Source organism: Panthera leo, chromosome A1 (assembly GCF_018350215.1).
Source record: "Panthera leo isolate Ple1 chromosome A1, P.leo_Ple1_pat1.1, whole genome shotgun sequence".
In the NCBI taxonomy this organism is placed as follows: domain Eukaryota; kingdom Metazoa; phylum Chordata; class Mammalia; order Carnivora; family Felidae; genus Panthera; species Panthera leo.
This window is the reverse complement of record NC_056679.1, coordinates 167262589-167283541: the sequence shown is the minus strand read 5'-3', so window position 1 is coordinate 167283541 and position 20953 is coordinate 167262589. Positions and strand designations below refer to the sequence as shown.

At 37.4% G+C, this 20953-nt stretch overlaps 1 long non-coding RNA gene across 2 annotated transcripts; it reads right to left on the bottom strand.

The window, feature by feature from the left end:
- Positions 1–14424: 14424 nt before the first annotated feature.
- LOC122201196 lies at positions 14425–20953 on the bottom strand. 2 transcript variants are annotated; one of them, XR_006194114.1, is made up of 4 exons: positions 20775–20953; positions 17082–17249; positions 15924–16038; positions 14425–14725 (listed from the first exon to the last, which is right to left on the bottom strand). It is a non-coding gene; the product is annotated as an uncharacterized LOC122201196 (long non-coding RNA). The 2 variants fall into 2 exon arrangements; XR_006194113.1 differs by lacking the exon at positions 14425–14725 and having other exon boundaries at positions 15742–16038.

Below are 20953 nucleotides of genomic sequence, written 5' to 3'. Positions count from 1 at the left end.
GCCTTATGATGTTTGATGTTGTTTGCACATAGTATAATCTTCCCATGGAAAAGTAAACTCCTAGAGTGCAGAGATTGCCTCTCACAGTTATTCTAAATTTCCTACAGAACCTAGATGGTGCTGGGGAAGTAACAGGTATGCACTGATTTCATATTTTCTGAGAGCCATCAAAACCAGCATTTAGATTCTACATGAAAATGATCTTCATGTCTAGTTTGAGAAAACTCAGGGTGGACTACACATTGAAGAAAATGTGTGTTTGTACTTTGGCTATTTTAGTCATTTACCTGTATTCTTTGCTGAGAGCTGAAGATAACACCTAAGGAGGCAAATGTGTGGGACTAATGCAAGTTTGGGGAAAAAAATAAAAGTTTCTAATTTCTATGGCATTTGATAACCCTCAGAAAGTTACATAAATACATTTTTGTTTTTATCTTGAGATCTTAGGCATATCGGCCACTTCAAGTGACAGATTACAAGTTCAGGTTCCGAGAACCGATATATGTCAACAAGATTCCTGATAGAAGAAAATTGAAAAACACCATGAAAATGCAAATGTTTTCAAATTCTCTCATGTCTCATGCTGTATTGAGGTTGCCTCCTATAACTGATTCTGTACATTAACACAAATAGCTTTATCAACATTTTAAAAACTCAGTTCCGTGGTACAGATATCCAAAAAGAGAAGATGAGCAATGATGCATCTGATTCACAATAAATCTGCATGAGACTTTGAATTTTAGGCAATAGCTATATTTATTTTTATTGTATTTTTTATGAGGAGCCTTTGGAAAAGCTTATGTTCCATGATCTGATGTTTATGGTCAGTTCAATCTTTCTTTGAAGATGAGCTACACCCATAAAGTAGGCTGTGACTCATCCGGATGCTTATGACTACATGATGCTCATTTGTAAGGTTCAAATCTTTACAACCTTATGGACACACCTTTGCTTGACAAGCCTGAGATGCCTGGACTCGGTAGAAACGTAAGGATATGTCACTACAGGCTCAGGAATGAGTACACTCTTCCATCATCCAGGCTGACCTCAGTGTCTCTGGCTATATAAACTAGTCTGTCTGCTGTGAATATTAATCATGTGGGATTTAAACTCGGGAGTCTTTTAAAAGAGAAGCTTCCCACTCCTCAACAATAACAAACAATTTAGCATTGTGTTTAGCAACTTGTCAGCTACTCCATTTCTTTCAAAGGCATCTCTCTGGTGATTATATCTCAATTATGGCCAGACCAGTTTGCAGTATGCAATATATAGAAGTAAGGTGTCCATAAAACAATTTAATAGTACTTCTTAATGTGAAGAAAAAATGAAAAGAAAGAGAGGGAGGAAGGGAGAGAGAGAGAGAGGGAGAAAAATAAAAAGAGATTATAGTTAACATCCCTTGGGCACAACCTTTTTGGTAGGAGCTTCTAACTGCTTCATACGGATTGACTCATTTAGTCTTCACGGCAACCCCATGAGACAGCTACTATTATTATCTTCATTTTTTTCTGATGAGGAAATTGAGGCATGCCCCAAATGACAAGTAAGTACAGATTTAGGATTGGAGCCCAGGTATTCTGACACTAGACCCCAACTTTTAAACTTCTATGGCATATTTCCTCTCTTACATAAAAATTTCTGATTGTTCTTTTAAAAAGAGTCATAACACAAAAAAACTGGGGTTTGAATTTTCTATCTTTTTAAGCATAGTTCCACAAAATGCTTAGGCAATCTATCGAACATTGAAATATTTCACCAATCATCTGATCGTAAATCCATGAAATGGAGCTATTTGGTTGATAGTTGGTGGAACCAACTGACAGATAGTTTTCACACAATGGGGAGACAGTGAGTGTTATCTGAAATTTCATAATGGTTAAGAAATGCATCTATTTTTTGGGTTCAATTGGCTTCTTTTCATCAAGTCTTTTTCTTGATCACTTTCCTAATTTTATTTTAGAGTTTCATGCAGATGTGCCCAGCCTTTGTAAATGTCACAGCATTAACCAGCAAATATTAATTGATTAAATGTTCACTTCTCCTCCTGATGCACATGTCTAGAGAGTAGGGTCATGGGGGTGTTTTACTGAGGGTTGATCAGTAGAATTAGTCCTTCAGCCAAAAGTAAAGGGTAAAGCATGAATATGAAGTGTATAATGTTTTATCTACAGATCACTGAAAAAATGGTTTGGTTCTGATAGTCAGTATCTCTTCATGTAAAGTAAGAAGAGCAAAATGAGAAGAGTAGAGATTTTATTGTCTTGTATGAAATTATTTCCAGGCAACCAACAAAAATGAATAGTATAACAACCATGGTGAAACATTTTTTGTTTGGCTGCTTAGCATCTAGGTTATACATTAGTAGAACCTCTTCTTCCCCCAATCTTAGCTCATGAGAGCCTGGTAGAGTTGACTGCATTCTTAGTTCTAGCAGTAAAGCATATGACCCAAATAAATCTATGCCAATTGACATATCACACATTCCTTTAACACTTGTAATTAATTCAAATGTGACCTAAATCAGTCCATTAGGATTTTGAGGAATACTTGGAATACTTATGAGGATGTAGCCATGGGACCTTTTTGCAGGCAGTTTAAAGCCATGACAATGGAGCCAACATTGAGAACACTGGGTTGAGAAATGATGGAAACAAACAAACAAACAAACAAACAAAAAAACCTACCAACAAAAAAGTCATGGGTAAAATCATCTAAGCTCTGCATCATTCCTTCATTAAATCCAGAATACCTCTGTCTTATGCAATTTTGTGAGCCAGATTTCTTTTCTTTTCTTTTCTTTCTTTTCTTTCCTTTTTTTTTTTTTTTTTTTTTTTTTTGCTTAAGCAAATTTGAATTGGGGCTTCAATAATTTGCAATGGAAATAATCCTAAATATACAAGTGAAAATAAGTGGAAAAGGAAATAAAGCAATACATTTCTTAAAATATATTTAACTTCCCTATTGTGATATTAAGGTGCTAAAGTTAGGTAAGTTGAAGTCATCTTCCTTGATGTTTTATTGTTGCTGTTGTTTTTGGCAGACATTATTTGGGATTGGCAGAAAATCCCCTTTTGAGTTTCCACCAGTATCCTTGACCATACCTGCTGAAGTGGTAGACATAGAAGGCTATGTTGGCTTCAAGTGATAGTGAGCTCCTGGTACCTCTTTTGGAGACCTGAGAGAGACTGAGTCAATCCAGAGGCTAAGCTGAGCCAGATGTTTGATCTCACTTGAGTATTTACACTATAGGGCAGGATTATAACCAGAGAACAATAATCACTTGAACTGCAGGTCATGTTGAGTTTGGAGGTAATTTTCAGCTATGTTCAAACTGACTAATAAACAGAAAAAGTAAGTTTGGAGAAGGAACAGCAAAAAAAAATGGAGGGAGAGAGTGGCAGCAGCAGAAAGAAGAAGAAGGACAAGGAGAAGAAGGAGGAAGAGAAAGATGGAGAAGGAGAAAGAGGAGTAGGAGGGGAAGGAGAGAAGGAGGAGGAGGAGGAGGAGGAGAAGGAGGAGGGGCCAATGACAATGATGATGACCACATGGGACTCTACAATAGATGAAAGAAATCATCTAAGTTTTGACTTCCCAGTTTCACTCCTTCTGTAACTTGACTGAGTGTCCTGCTTGTCTATTCATCCATTCATTCACTTACTTATTCATTAACAAATAATCATTGAGCAACCTCTTTGGGCACTCTGTGTTGAACTGTTCTAGGTTCTAAAGATGCAGCGGTAAACAAGACAAAGTTCGTACCTTGAAAACTGAAAGAAAGAAGGAAAGAAGGGAGGGACGAAGGAAGGAAGGAAGGAAAGAAGGAAGGAAAACTTACATATACATGGAGAGAGAGAGAAAAAGAATTAGAAGTGCTTTGGAGAAAAATGTAGAATGGCCAAAGGATAGACAATGACCCAGACATATATGTGAGGGTGGTGGTATTTTTATTGGCTACCAAGGTTTGAATTTCTATGTTGACATTTGACAATTAAAGGCAGCGAGAAAGTAGGCTACTGTGATAGCTAGAAAATGGGAATTCCAAGGACAGAGCACAGAAAAGGCCCAGACAATAACAAAGGTTGTGCTGAGGAACAGCATGGAAGTCAGGGTGGTTGGAGCCAACTGAGCCAGGAGGCTGGCAGAATTTGAGATCAGAGAGGTTTGTAGGTGGGAGTGTATGCAGGGCTTCAGAGGCCATGCTAAGGACATTAGGGATAGGCAAATTGAAACTGCTTGTGTTTTCCAATAAGAATAGTCCAATAATTGTTTCTATTTACCTAGAGCTGGCTTGAGTAGGTTTCTGTTTCTTGAAAATCAACAACCCAGACTAGAACAGCTATAAAAGAACCATTTTTTTCTAACTCATTATCATGTAAAACTCCTTACGTATGTAAGAGATAAGAGCAGTACTATTGTTGAAAAATTACAATAAAAGTTTGTATTTGTAACATTCTCTTGCTATAAAGCCAAATTCAGGAGAAACATGATGCTGTTTTTAATGAACACAGAAATGTGAACTCTGGGTTACAGATGATAGATGCAGTTTCAATCTTCAGCTTTATTTTTGTATTTTGCATTGCTTGCACAATATTAAAGAAACAATCCAAACTCACACCAATAAATAGGTGCAAATGGTAAACGATTTTCACAGCTCACCTTGAAATCTCAGGATTTTCTTCAATAAACTGACCTAGAAACTCGAAAGTAGAGCAATGGTTAATTTTCTTTAAAAATTTGGATTTTTATCAATACATAACATATTTGCAGTCTTTATAATGAATATAAAAGGAAGGCAATAAACTTCAAGAAAATGTTAAAATGACTTACATTAGGATATCACAGGGTATGTGTTATGCTCCTCTGTGACTCCAGAGCTGACTGTAGGCTGTGGCTGGAATGTACACCAAATGGATCTGGCTGAGTCTGGGCTGCCATTGATGGAGCACAGACGGTGTGTGCTGCATTAGGTACTTCCTCAAATCATTTTTCACAAAGTGCATGTAGGAAGGAACACATTTATTGAGAGGCCAGGTCAGAGCTACAACCTACTTTATCAATAATCCAATTTCAAGAAGTTCAAATGTATGCACAGAGATCATTATGAGGCCTGTACAAACATTTGTTAACCTGCATGCATGAATTATTGTGTTGGTAGGTAGTTTCCAATGGGCTAAAATTTGGTATAAGACATTATTTGACTGTATTATTGGCTTTACTGCATCTTTAAAATAGTTTTAACATCATTTGAAAAAGCTATTAAGTTTTTAAACAAAAAATTTGCATAACACAAAGCTTCTCTGAGGAGTATCTGAATAATTCTTTAAAAATGATGAATCAAATTAACCCTCAATGACACAGATGATGAAATTAAAGCCCAGTAAGGGAGCTTGCGAAGACAGAAGAGGTCTAAGATGAGCATACAGGTTGGCTTGGGTCATGGCTTATGACTCTTTCCACTTTAAACACTGCTAATTTGGGGGCATCTGGGTGGCTCAGTCGGTTACGCATCTGACTCTTGGCTTTGACTCAGGTCATGATCTCATGGCTAGTGAGTTCAAGCCCCACATCAGACTCTGGGCTGGCAGCATGGAACTGCTTGGGATCCTCTCTCTCCTTCTCTCTCTGTCCCTCCCCCACTCTCTCTCTCTCTCAAAATAAACTTAAAAAAATAAACACTGCTAATTTTTTTCTTGATACCAAATAATTAAAGCATGTCAAAAATTTTGACCTTATGAGTTTATTTTTCAAGCCTTCCAATATAGTTTATGAAACACATTGTAATATGTTTACATTTATTTCCATGGTACCTATAAAAGGATGTTAAAGTCCCGAATGAACTCTCAGTTACTAGCAGTAGCTTATATTAAAATACTTATGTACAAAGGAAAATAGCCAAACCCCCCAGATCTCTTTACACCATATTGGACACCTGTTTCTGAGATGAGACATACTCGTCTGTCTCACCCACTATTATGTAACCTCCACAGAGAAGGGCACTTTCTGCCTTGTTTATTTTTGAATCAGCAGCTTATAGGACTGCGTGTGGCACATAATAGGTACTCAAGTTTTGTTATCTGGCAATGAAGCCAGAGAAAACAGCTCATACTTGATGCCCAGTGGCCTTATAAATTAGTTCATAAATAAAAAATTATGAAAGCCAGCTTTATTGAAAGTTGGGGGGGGTGGTCAGCCTAAGTGTTTACAGTATTACCCTTTAATGTGTAGATTCAGACCTTAAAGGTTTTTTTCTATCCAATTTTAAGCAGTTGAGAGATCACTCCTACCCTTAAGACCTTTAAAGTTTTTCAAGTTTTCTTATTTAGGTATGATGAAACTGCATTGTTAATAACCAGTTCTGATTTTGATAGTACCTCCATTTCACTTAAGAGTGTTGTTCTGAAACTTCCACTATTAATGGCTAGACATATTTATTTATTTATTTATTTAACGTTTTTATTTGTTTTTGAGACAGAGAGAGACAGAGCATGAATGGGGAGGGGCAGGGAGAGAGGGAGACACAGAATCGGAAGCAGGCTCCAGGCTCTGAGCCATCAGCCCAGAGCCCGACGCGGGGCTCGAACTCACGAACCGCGAGATCGTGACCTGAGCTGAAGTCAGACGCTCAACCGACTGAGCCACCCAGGCGCCCCATGGCTAGACATTTTTAATATTAAGGGGCAGTAGACTGATTTGTGTTTGCTGACTGTGGTTGGGGTGGATGTGTAGATGTAATAACACTGGCCCATTTTTAATTTTCTTTTTGAAGTTTTTATTTTAATTCCAATTACTTAACATACAGTGTTATATTAGTTTCAGGTGTACAATACAGTGATCCAACACTTCCATACATCACCCTGTGCTCCTCACAACAAGTGTCCTCCCCAATCCCCATCACCTATTTAACCCAACCCTCCACCACCCTCCCTCCTGGTAACCAACAGTTTGTTTTTTATAATTAAGAGTCTATTTCTGGATTTGTCTCTTATTTTTTTCCCTCTTTACTTGTTTGTTTTCTTAAATCCACATATGAATGAAATCACATAGTATCTGTCTTTCTCTGAGTTATTTCACTTAGCATGATACTCTCTAGCTATACTGGCCCATTTTCAATGGATGCCATAGATAATCTGAGTTCCTTTTATTCAATGACTTATTAATTAGTTCCTATGCATTATTTGGAACCTGGGTATGTGTACAGTAAAAGTTAAAGATGGGATTGATGGCAATGCAAGCTGGTGCAGCCACTCTGGAAAACAGTATGAAGGTTCCTCAAAAAACTAAAAATAGAACTACCCTACAACCCAGCAATTGCACTACTAGGCATTTGTCCATGGGATACAGGTATGCTGTTTCTAAAGGACACACGCACCCCCATGTTTATAGCAGCACTATCAACAATAGCCAAAGTATGGAAAGAGCCCAAATGTCCATCGATGGATGAATGGATAAAGAAGATGTGGTATGTATATATATGCAATGGAGTATTCCTCGGCAATCAAAAAAGAATGAAACCTTGCCATTTGCAACGACGTGGATGGAACTGGAGGGTATCATGCTAAGTGAAATTAGAGAAAGACAAAAAATCATATGACTTCACTCATATGGGGACTTTAAGAGACAAAACAGATGAACATAAGGGAAGGGAAACAAAAATAATACAAAAACAGGGAGGGGGACAAAACAGAAGAGACTCATAAATATGGAGAACAAACTGAGGGTTGCTGGAGGGATTGTGGGAGCGAGGATGGGCTATATGGGTAAGGGGCATTTAGGAATCTACTCCTGAAATCACTGCTTCACTATATGCTAACTAATTTGGATGTTATTTTAAAAAATAAAAAATAAAATTAAAAACAAAGATGGGGAAAATTATAGGATTAAAACTATATTGACATGTTAATTATATCCAGTTGCTAACCCAAGTTGTCATCCTATTCAAAACCTCTCTCTCTTTTTTAAAAAACAAGAACCTGTATTTTAAGCCTTCCTTTGTTTGGTATTATGGATATCACTGATTTACTGTGCAATTTACTTTGCCTCTGAGATTAGCTCTTCTCTTTCTTCCTTATTCCTGGGCTGCAACTCCTCATCCTAACAATGGTCCTTTATGCCTCTGTGCCAACGCCTTACTGCTGTGCTCATGTGTTGGATTAGTGCCAAGGGTGAAACTCTAAAAACTTTATGGAAGTGCTGACACCAGTAAAGCTCCAAATGGAAGAACATAATGAGAATATGGTCTTAAATTCCTAGGGGCTGTTCAATCTCATAATGACAGTGATAGCCTTTCCCTCAATTTCTTCCATCAATGGAGTGGTCACTACACTCCTCTGGTGAATGAGTCCATATGAACTGTGGGAACACTGAACTTGGGAAGAATGATAGCCAACAGTTAAGTATCTTTGCTCTTTGAAAAAGGACCATTGTTGTGAGTGGAATTGTGTCCCTCTGCAAAAGATGTGTTGAAGTCCTACCCCTGGGTACCTGTGAATGTGAACTTACATGCAAAGAAGGTCTTTGAAGATGTAATTAAGTTAAGATGAGGTCATGCTCAATTAGGGTGGGCCTTAATCCAGTGACTGGCAACACCAAAAGATAAGAGAAAGACATGAAATAGATTCTCCTCTAGAGCCTTAGAGAGAGTTGGCCCTACTGACCTCTTGATTTCGGACTTCTGGCCTCCAGAACTGTGAGAGAACACATTTCTATCATTTTAACCCACCCAGTTTGTGCTAATTTGTTATGGCAGCCCAAAGAAACTAATACATTCATGAAGATAAAAATGTGGATGACCTGAGGATAATGAATTTTAATGTTTTTAATCATTATATTCTGATCTCTTTCCCAGTAAAACTTTTGAATGCAAAAGTTTTCTTTTGCAAACCATACATTCTTTTTTTCATGTTTTCTCCTTTCTTCCTCTATTATCTGGCAGACAGGAGCAAAACCCTCCTCCCCCCACCCCCACCTAGTTCCCTTCTGGTGGCCCTTTTTGGAGTTGTCTTCCAGATCCTGAGTGTCCTCTCCCTTAGCGATGCCCAAGCTCAGTACTGCATGTCTGGATGGCTCCCATTACTTCTTTTCTCCCTTATCCCCTCCTCCCCCTATCAAACAGACTTGCCTAGTGTCACCTTCCCTAAGGAACTTGAGCTCTGCTAGGAAGCATGTTATGTGGTCTGTTAAGTAAACGTTGGGTCACTGTAAACGTGTCCATTACTGACTTAGGATGTAATGTCTTACAAGTAATGCATTTGGTTTAATAAAGTCCATCTTCAGACATGACTTTGGCAGAAAAAATAAGACAAGATGTAGAAATTTCATGATGGGGAGAGTGTGGGTGATAGGGAGGGTAGATATGTTGGCACAAACATACCTGTCATATCTTTCAGGTTATATCACACAGCTAACCGCCTACTGTACCCTGTCTCTGAACTCTGTTGGTGGGAGTTCAAGTATAGTCCCAAGGGCAGGCCACAGGAAGGAGCACCCAGGAGCCTAAATAGAGCACAGTGTGAGAATTGCCTCCTGAAAAGTAATAGCTAAAAGTCAGTTCACTGTTCTTATGCTGTTTTTATTTTACTTTCTCCATAATTGGACACTTTTTTTTTTAAATAAAATTTCTTCTCTGTGAGGTGCTTTGCTCTACCATCAAATGACATGAATGAAATCATCCATACATGTAACACTAACACATGAAACCTCCTATTGCAATTATAGTCTAGTTTCTTTAATTCCTCACTCAAATAGTTACAAAGTCTTGTTAATAAATATGTATACACACATATCTATCTATATAATTATGTGCTACTAAATAAATTATGTCTATAATTTTATACTTTGAATTTCTTACTTGAATGAGCAAATTAACAGATTTTTTTCCTCCCACTGTATAGACATAGCACAATTCAAGGGATAGATGTTCCAAGGTAATTGCTTACCTATTGTGACCTTACACAACTTTGCATTTTTCACTTCTGTTTTCTGGGGTCCAGGTGATTGAATATCTGTCTTTTCTCATTGAGCACCCACTCAGGAAATAGCTCCATGAGTGCAGTGCCTCAGCAACAAGATTTAAATAATGACAACTCCTACTGATTTTCTGCCAGAGTAAATAGCTGTAAGTAATTTTTGAAATAATAATGTGGGAATAAGTGATCATCCTCAGTTAATCAATGCGAAAACATCCTAGAACTTATTCAGGTCTAAAAATCCAGAAGGTATCAATCTTGAAAGAAGTTTTTTTTTTTCTTCAGGTAAAATGCTAATTTCTATTTTTGTCATTGCCAACAGCAATCCTAGGGCTACTACAAACAAGCAGATAAAACGACGGTCTTCTATAAGGGAGGAAATGGTAACAACACAGACTCAGGAGCCAGAATGTTTTGAGTTCATATCCCAGCTCCACTATTATAGGCACCATGTCCTTGGGAAAATTACGGAACTTCTTTTTCTTTGATGTCCACATTTGTGAAATGGAGGTAATAATAGTACTTACATCATACGGTTCTTGTGATGATTAAATGAGTTAATATGCAGGAAGCCGTTAGTATAGTGTCTGGCACATAGTAAGTACTGGATAAGTGGTAGCTATTGGTTTTACTAATATCATGAGTTTTTCTTGATTCAAAAGGGATAAGCTCATCCAACTCCTATGTAAAGCTGTAACTGGGAGGTGACAAACTGTGGTTAAGTGCATTCTTGCTGCTGAAAACAAAGGCTGCTTCGTGCAAAGGAAGGCTTATGGTAAGATGTCTTGAGGGTCTAGAAAAGTATGGCTGAGACCAAAATGGATAAGAGCAGAACGTCTGATGAGGACTCTGCAGCTGCCGCAAAGGAATACTCTCTCTTCTTTCCGTAGTGGCCTGAACTGATCACGATTGCTCTGTGTCCCGGGGCCACGTCTGATGTGCATATAGAAGTGTCAACATTTCCGCTTTAGAGGAGATCTTGTCATTCTGTAGGAAAAGACTGGCTTAGAAAACACTTCACAAAGTTCAAGTCTTTGCTAGCATATTGTCTTACAGAATGCCAAAACCAGGCCATCAAACAAAAGAATTATCCCAAAAGTTTGTTACTAGGTGGAAGATGGGCCCAGGATCAGGACAGAAGATGAACCAGCAAGAGGTAAGAAGGTCAGAGTGCAGGGAGGCTGAGTCAGGAGGCAGGTCATGTGCATAAACGAGATTACCGTGGAATTCTATTTTACAAGGGCATTAGACTCAAAAGCCCACACTTGTAAAAATGACACAGTAAAACTTGCCTCCTTCTATCCCTTATGAAGTGTAACATAGACGGCTTTGTGCATGCAGCCCTACATAGGGTATTTATAATATATGGAAAATAAATAGTATATAAAAATTGTAGAAATGTAAAATGTGATTTTATAGCACTTTGTAATATTTAAAACTGAATCTTGAGCATGGATACTTAGATTCACTTAAGTTAAATGCACCTATTATATGATTCTTAAAACCATAGTGAGGCCCTGGGCTTATTTTTATTGTTATCCATATCCATTTTTAAGGGAGATCAGCAGTGTTTCCACATTTTAGATTAACAGGAAAAAAAAAAAAAAAAACAACAGCACATATGTCATCACTTTTAAGATAGGTCACCAAAATAAGTGAGCATCTGTGCTCAATTCTTCTTGATTATTTACTTCCCATGAGACTAGAGAGAGTTTATACACGAACAGACTTAAATATTGAATGAGAAACCAAATGAATGTGGGGTGATTGAGAGGGTATCAGGGAACTCCTTATCTGGCATATAATCAATATGGAATTTCTTTGATAAGATATTAATTTCTATGTTTCAAGGTTAGTCTTGCTTTGTTGTACTAGAGTATAGTTAGAGGAATCCCCATTTCTCCTTCCTGGGTAATGTAAACCAGCATTTCCAATCTTCCTGGCAGTTAAGTTTGGACCAAAGAAATGTCAGTGGAAGGGATGCCTACCACTTTCAGGCCCAGACTTAAAATACTCTGCTTGATCTTCCTAGATCTCTTTCCCACCTTGGTGATTGAGAAGGTTATACTGAAGATGGTGCCATTACAAAATGGAAGCAGCAAGAATCCACTGATTCATCCTAGGAAGCTTCCCACCCACATCAGACTGCGTGACAAATGACAAAGATACCTCTTCATTGTGAAGCCTTTGGGATTTTGAGGTTGTTTGTTATAGTAGCTATGTTTATTTATCCTAACAGAGACATTTATATCAGAATTGAAACACCACCATTAAAAAGCTAAACTAGGAATTGACTTAACTATTGATAGGTAAGTAATGAAAGAAGGCTGTCCGTTGACACAGTGGCAAAATATTTAGTACAACTATTAATAAATTGGAGGTCAGAACGAGTCCCTGCTCAGCGTGCAACTCTAGGGGTGATGGTTAAAATGAATCAGAGCATTAGAGTGGGCTGGCTAGATTATGCTGTATTTTCCAAGTTACTACAAAAAGAGGTGGGCTCAGGACAGAACTATCTAGAGTACAACCATAAATGAAAGGGATTAGATGGAGGTCCAGAAATGTTTGGTTGGAAAGCTACTTCTAAATCCTAAACAGGGAAAATTGGGTTTAAAAAATTGTTAGTTGAATCAAATAACTTAGGGCAAAGATCAGATTAAGAATGTCTGCTTCCCTTAGCTATCAATTAATTCTTGCTGGTGGTTTACTGATAAGGAAAATAACCTCATCCTCCAGGTTGCAGGGAGCCTCAAGTCACCCATCATTCATTTGGAGGAGAGAGGCATGAGGGTGAGAAAACGAAGTAAGAAAGCCCATTTAGGAATTGTATTTCAGAAAGAAAGTTAAAATTTACCTGTTCATGGCAAATGTATTGGAAGCCTATTAAGTTGTTGAGGGAATTGTATTGCCAAAGAAACAATGAATCTAGACTAAAAAATTCCTTGGCTGAGTTTTAAGTAACGCTTGGGACCTGTAACAAGCAGATGCTGTCATTCCACCAATCTTATTTCCTTGGCTTATCCCAGGACAGCTGAAATATCCTGTATGTATATCTTTCTACTCTGGGGGGCGTTGTTGACTATAGGACTTCTTGGAATTAATGTCCCAGGAATGAACTTAACTCAATGACAGGCAGGAGTTTCTGCACCTCTCATGGAAATCATGTTCCACAGCCTCCTGGAGGGCCCCCAGAGGTTTTGAGTTCCAGTTTCTCCACTAAAATCTCTCCAGTGGCCACCTACTCATAAATGCTCCCTTTACTAACTTTCCTTCCTTTCATGTCTTACTACATGTCTACTTTCCTTTCATGTCTATAGTGCTTCTTGAGATCACCTCTCAGATAAAGTACTTGCACCTAAGTGCTTTTTCAAGGGTCTTATTTTCAGGGAACACATGTTAAGATAGATTTCCACCCTCCCTGAATAGTAGGCAAGGCTTCAGATGCTCTACAGTCTCCAAAGAGGCCATACTCTGGAACATCTCCATCAGATGTCACCAAGCAGAGCATGGAGAAGAACAGGCTTCATAGAAAATGGAATCAGGGGGCATGGAGATCAATTGATAAAGAAGTTCTCCCATGGAACAGAATCAAAGCCAAACTAAGGAATTGCCCCATCTGTTTAGCAGAACTTTGGGATTGGAAAGGACCACTGCCTCCTCTGTGATTCCTATTCTTTCTCTTTCTAAAGAGAATGTTTATTGCTGCTATCCTGCCCCTGTTCCATCATTGTATAGGGAATGTACATATCAGCAAGAGATAACCTGTATTTTCAGTTCATATGTGGCAGCAACTACATTAGTTATATCTAGCCTTGGGAAAAGGACTGTGCTTGCCCAGAGATGCAGAATTCTGTACTTAATGCAGTGATCAGAACATACCATGGGAGGAAGATTGAAATGAATATTTGATTACCAAAAGGGGGATTTGTGCAACTGATCAGATGTTCATCAGTCCTGTTTCATTCTCCTAAACCCTAAAGAAAGACACATTTTTAATCTCCCTTGAGGTTATTTTAGGGGCCACAGAATGTGGGCAAATATGATGTGTGCAGCTTCCAGGCCTAGCCATAAAATCTCCTGTATCATTGTCCATGCTCTCTCTTTCCTTTCCTTGGTGAAAATGGAAGAAAGCAGCATAACAAAGATGGAAGGAACTTTTGTCCCAGAGCCACTACTCAGAGTAGTTCCACAAAAAGTTCCCCAAAGTTTTTGTACTGTGATATGAGCAACCAATAAACCTTTATTTTGTGATTGTTTTTTTGGGATTGTGATTTTTTTTTTTAATAGCAGCTAGCATAGCTCATGACGACTCAGATATATGTTTTAATGCATTCATTCTACTCTTGTTCTAAAATCTGTTTAGAATATGCTTTGATGGGGAAGAAGGCAGCTAGACCATGATGGGATCAGTGAACACTTAGCAAGGAAGGGATTGCTTATGAAAGAGATCAGAAGGTGCTAAAAGTAGACCATACATTTCTGCTTGGAAGTGACTTTGGTTCTCCATAGGATTCTGTCACACTACACATGGTATTTGTGTGTGTGTCTGTGTACCCACAGTATTTATATACATGAGGAGGTAGGGCAGTAGAGCAGGTGGCTTCCTTTCTCCTTCTCCTTGCAGTGACCCCTTTGTCATCGTCCTCTTTGCCTACTACCAATCTCTTCTTATTTCACTTTCAAAACTGTGCTCTTTATGACATCCATAGTCCTAAGTACAGTCAGGGTTGCTCTGACAAATCAGGCCGGCTGGGCAAGCTCTGCAAGGAAGGGAAGAATTCATAGATAGGGAAAGATCATTCAGGGTCAAGGGTTCCTCTCATTCACAGCTGAATATCAGGGAATTCTTGCAAGAAATGTGCCTTTTTCCCCCTGAAGCTTTTACATTTCAAGTGGAACTTCCAGAAGACTTTCACAGTTTCAAGAAAATTTTTTTATTTAAAAATTTTATTTTTGACAGATAATATATAATACATTCAGATGATTCAAAATAAAAAAAAATACACACCAAGAAAATTTGTATATATTCTGTATCACCTCCTCCAACCTCCTGTAAGTAAATACTTTTACAAGGCTCTTATATAAAATCAATCTTTAATGACAAAATTTCAGGTGCCAATAGCTGCTGGGAAAATATTTGAAGACCGAGAATGCTCTCTTCAAATTATACACTTTTATAGCGTTATGGCCATTGATTCCAACTATTACAGAATGGTCTTGAAATTGAGAAAGAAACATTGAGAAGTTGTCTCAACCCTGCACCCCACGAAAGACCAACCACTTGATTTCCATACAATCAAATTAAAATAGCTTAAGCTTTTTGTTGCTGAGATAAACATCCAAACATTAACTCATAGCAAATTTTAATTCTGAGTAATTTTAATCATTGTAACAAAGATTTACATATTTATCTTATCCCTTCTCTTCACACATATTTCCTATCCTTCTGCGGGTATCCAAGAACAAACATGCTATAGCGATCATATAGGTAATAATATCACAGCCCTGCTGTGTTTCCCCAGTGTGAATGCAATCAGCTGCACCAGACTTCCTACATTTCTTTCCTATAGATTTTCCTATTACTTTTCTCCAAGGCAACAGCTCTAGAAATTTAACCCCTCTTTTATAGAGAAAAACCAATTTGATTTGAATATAAAACTCTGAATAAATTTAGTCTTAAAGACATATTTGATATTATCTTTTCTTTGAATTTCATTTCTTGTGATAGTTTCATTCAAAATTATAAGTAGTAAAAAACGAAAATGAAGCTCTGGATGTTAAATACTAACCATGTGTTTGGGATGGTTGGAGGGGAAGTCAGGATCTTGGGGCTTTTGGATCTGTACGACAACAGATGTAAAGATCAAAAAGGGAAAATTAGGAGTATGAATGTAGGGAAAATACTTTGAAGTGTAAGTGTTTTTTACCAGAGGAAACCAATTTTCCCAATTTACTCACATAACGCTGGGATGAATAAACCCTCGGCATACATGAGCTGATGCTGAGACACTGGTAAACAGACTAACAGATGGGAGAGCGTGCTGTTAGTTTTCTGCCTTCTCATTCTCTTTTACTATATGAGGAGAATACAAAACAATAAAACGAAACAATGAACAAACAAAAACAAAAACAGGGTTTGGGAGCATTACTTGGGACTACTCAGAATTATGAGTAAAAGGATAAATGGGGCATTTTGAGTAACTGAGGCATACGGTATGTAATCAGCTTTTCTAAATCTCTATGCTTGTTCATGTTCTAAGTATATGATGCAAGTACATTTTATGAGATATTATCCTTTCCGTCTGAATAATGACATTTAAATTCATTTACGGTTTGGCCCATATGACTATTGCCCAAAATGTTAGCAATTTTGTTAGTGCCCTTATTTATAATGAGTAATAATAACTATTTGGAGATCTTCAAAGGTTGCCTGACCTAAGAAACCCTAGGGAGTCCCAGGGCAAGAGCATCATGTGGTTTTTAGAGCCCTTTGCTTTTCATTTTTTATTTTTTTAAGATGTTTCAGGATCATCTGTTTCCGCTGGCTTTTCATGAACGGCTGGACAACTTTGCCTCTTCCTTTGGTATATGTGTTCTGATGATCTCAATGAACAACATGTTGGACTCTTGTGAATTTGCTTCCATATGGAACAAGTTAGCAGCTATTTAATTTCTAAAAATGTTTATGAAGTCCACAGCCCATTGTTATTTTTAGAGAGGCTTGTTCAGATCTTTGCCAGACAGTTATTTCAAGACTCCAGAGATTCTTTATGAAACTTCCCCAGAAAACACACCACATTAAAGCTATACCGAGTTACTGTAAAGATTAAAATAAAAGTATTGATTCCTTGGCTTATTCACATTAATTCTCTTCTAATAGGAGTTAGTTTGCATTTGGCCACATGACAAAGATAATTTTTTTAAATGAGAAGATCTGTCTATAAGCTTACTTGGTTTATAATCAATGAGTGAACTGTATTCATAATTGACCAAGCAATGTACATGACAGTTTTAGGAATCTTGCAAGCTCATAGATAACCTTAAGAAAACAAAGGTGATTTAAATTTATCGTTTCTTAGCATGTAAACTGAACCTTAGAGGCAGTATTTCACTTACGTTGTTTCCAGGTTTCCAGTATCATGGTCCTTAGGTGATTTAATTTTTCTTCTTGGCCTATTAGCTCAGAGTTGCCCATTCATTCAAGGATTTGGCACTCTTTAGTATTCAGCCTTCATCACTCCTTCCGAACGTTTCTTGGGGTTGAATGTTGAACACTCACAAAAGCTGAGAGGTATTTAAATGTGAAAATGAAGTCTTATAATTAGATTTACTCTTTTTAATCAAGGATGCAAAACACTGTTTCTTGTTCTCAATGAAATTTAGGGGATGAAGGTGAGAAAATGTAAAAGTAAATGCATCTGTTTCTGACTGTTGGAAAATCTGCATCTCTCTTAAATTGTTCTTATTTGATAATGTTCTTCTCATTACATGATGACTTAGAAGTAGCTGTAAGGGAATATGTGAATTACACAAATGCCAGGCTGGTGGCATTAGGGAATTGCTTATCTTTGGGTGGCAACTTAGGGTAAAACAATTGTGGAAAAAGGAAAAGCCCTGAGAAAGGAAGTGGGAAAGGAAAATGATTCATGTAAGGAACTATAATGTGGCTCCTGATAATTTTGGAGTTTTAGGGACTTTAATAATTTTTTATACACAGTGCCTGGTGTGGAAGACATCATAGGCAAAATAGTAAAATGCAAGCTCTTTTTTTTTTTCTTTTTAAAGCTGGTAAGGATTCAATGAAGATTTTTTTTTCTTAAAACATTAATTTTAAAATAAAATGAATTTGTCAGTCTCAGGAACCAGTCTCTCTAAGATGAAAAATAATTTTGTTTTGATTTATGCATTTAATATTTCACACTGGAAATGTAAAACTACAGCAGTTATTTTATAGTGACTGAGATCAGGAAATATGGAGGTAATTCATTATATTTATTATTTTCCTTTATAAAACTATAAATCAATGTTATTGAAAATTAAATGTATGGTCTACTGTGAGGGCATTTTTGAGGTATAACAGTATTTTCCATAAAGCTTTCTAGGATCTGACAGAAACTTGAATTATTCATAAATGCCTTGGATTTTCCTTCAACCTAATCAAATTAATAAAACAATTTCAATTCCAAAAGCTATTAATGCTCTGTGGAAAAGAGCAAAAAGCATGAATTTATCTTCAGTTTCTTTCAGAATTTTGTATACTTCTGGGAATTACCAAGACCAAAAATGTAGATTAAAAAAAAGGGCAGAGTACTGAGTGTTATCACTATTACTTTGCTGTCTAATAACAGTAGTGTGATAATTTTTGTTCTTTCATTGTCACTGTACTTCCAGGGTAGACTATTACTTGTAGTCCCCTGGGGGGATCTTTTGAACTCTTTTCTTAAGGAAAAAAGTATAGACAGAGGCATTCTAGTTTTTAAGATTGATTACCATCCTGTATCCAAAATGTCTTGAAGACTCTTGTAAAATGGAATCATAACACGTGATGAGACAAATAGAAACAGGTATATAAAACAAATGTAGAAAGGAACAGAGGTGCTATGTCACTGGGTATAGGAGTTTAGTTGGTCACTGAACTGAATTGATTTGAAATTTTTTGGCATCTAAGGCAAGAGGGAAATAAGTTGATTACCTAACCTTTGTTGTCTAATCCAAAAGCAAGCATATACATTAGTCTATGGAGAAAAATTTATTTCAGGATGTAAATTCAAAGTGATTTTTTTATGAGGGTCCTTGTATGCGGACTTTAATAATAAAATAAACATTGTTTTCAACTCTAGGTTCATCTTATAAAAACATTGTTCAAGTTGACCCGTCTTGAATCAGTCCTTTTTGAAGGTTGAGGATATGCTATTAAGCCATTACTCAATGAAGGCATTCCTAAGGGGGCTCAGATAATAAAGTGTAAGTATTCTACTTGTTGCGGATCGGGCTTAATACAGGCATAGATCTGGGGGAAGCTAGAAAAGGAAGTGCTTCAAATCCCCTGGGCAGTCTCTCTCAAATTTCAGATGCTTTAAGCAGGCCTTTAATAAGTGCTGGATCACAGTCAATTTCAGGATACAATTCTGAACCAGAAACCCATAGGCAGGAGTGAGGCACAACTGTTCTGTTATGAAAGTCCAGCTTACATTCTCACCCACTCAGAAAGCACCGCGTGCTTTAGCAAAGTCATGGGCAGCTACAATGCTTGAAGATAGGGCCAATGTGTTTTTCAGATCTTCCTATTTGCCTCGATGTTGTAACCATGGAGCATGATGGATTAGAATTAGCTAGAAAATGTTCATTCCACCTATGGAAAGTCCAGTTTCTAAGCAGTCTTACATTTTGATAACCTTGCCAGCAAGAGTTAGCTGCAAAATACACAAAACATACCTAAATCTGTTGAATGGTTTTATTTGAAAATGTCTTTAAAATGTTAGAGGATGCCTACCAGATGTTACCAATTTTGATGTAAATGAGACCAAGTGGCCCCTTTTGATTTTTATGAACTGATGAGTCCACTGCTTAAGGCCTTTGCTTGTCTTATCAACAGAGAAAACTAAACTGTTTGGCTAACATAAAGAAGGACGTTTGGCATCTTGATTGCTATAGCAGGAGAGAATACGGTTTATTCCTTGAAGAGCTCTACCATATTGTGCAGGTAAAAAAAATAAAAGCAGTGAGGCTAGGATGCAGCACTCTTGTAGAGTCATGTCAGATTAGACAACTGCTTGCTATGATGCCCGTATGTCCACTCATACATGCAGAGTCTAATGGTCATACCAAGTTTGGACTGTTTGTCTCACAGGCTGAAGACAGAGAGGTGAGCTAAGTGGAGGGGGTTAGTCAAGATATTGGAAGTTGAATAATGGTGCTAGAAATCAGTCTGTGGCTTAGAGCTTAAAGGGCATTGCTTAACAGATAAAGCTGCTGAAATCAAGAAAGCAAAGAGTATTCATTCATAAAAGTTGGCTACTCTGAAAGACCTCTAATTTTACAGGGAACAAACAGGGTAAGAATGAAGTGGAAATAGCTATGGGGAAAAGAATGGGGTCTTTTAAAGTCATGAAAGTGATTTATCTAAGACTTTATCTTGAATACTGTTATTGGCTTCCATCAATTACATAAAATATGGAGACAGCTGTGTGAATTTAAATGGAGATTTATGCTCTATTAATTCTTTGTCAAAAGTCAAATCATAAATGACCATTTCTCGGGGTGCCTGAGTGGCTCAGTCGGTTAAGCGTCCGACTTTGACTTAGGTCATGATCTCGTGGCTCCTGAGTTCAAGCCCCACATAGAGCTCTCTGCTGTCAGCATAGAGTCCACTTTGGATCCTCTGTCTCCTTCTCTCTTCTCCTCCCCGCTTGTTCTATTTAAAAATAAATAAATAAATAAATAACCATTTCTCTAAAGTTTCATTGTTTTTCCCCATGCCTGAATCCAAAACTTCTTCTTGAAAACTTATACTATGCATCTTAATGAAATACTCATGAATAAATTTTCAATATGTTATATGATACATCTTATATATATATATATTATATACAGTTACATACTCTGAAAAATTTTTTGAATATGGAAATAAAAGGAGGAAAGTGAAGAAAAAGAAGTGTGTTAGTTTCCTGGGGCTGCCATAATGAAGTACCACAAAGTAGGTGGCTTTAAACAATAGAAATTTGTTCTTTCACAGTTCTGGAAGCTAAAATCTGAAATCGAGGTGATGGTAGGATTATTCTCTCTACAGTTGCTAGGGGAAGATCCTACCTTGCCTCTCCTCACTCTTTGGAGGTCCTGGTGTTCCTTGGTTTGTGGCCACGTAACTCCAATCTCTGCCTTAGTCTTCACATGGTCATCTTCCTTTTGTCTCTCTCTCCTCTTCTTATAAAAATAGCAGTGATATTAGATTAAGGGCCCAACCTACTCCAGTAACACCTCATCTTAAC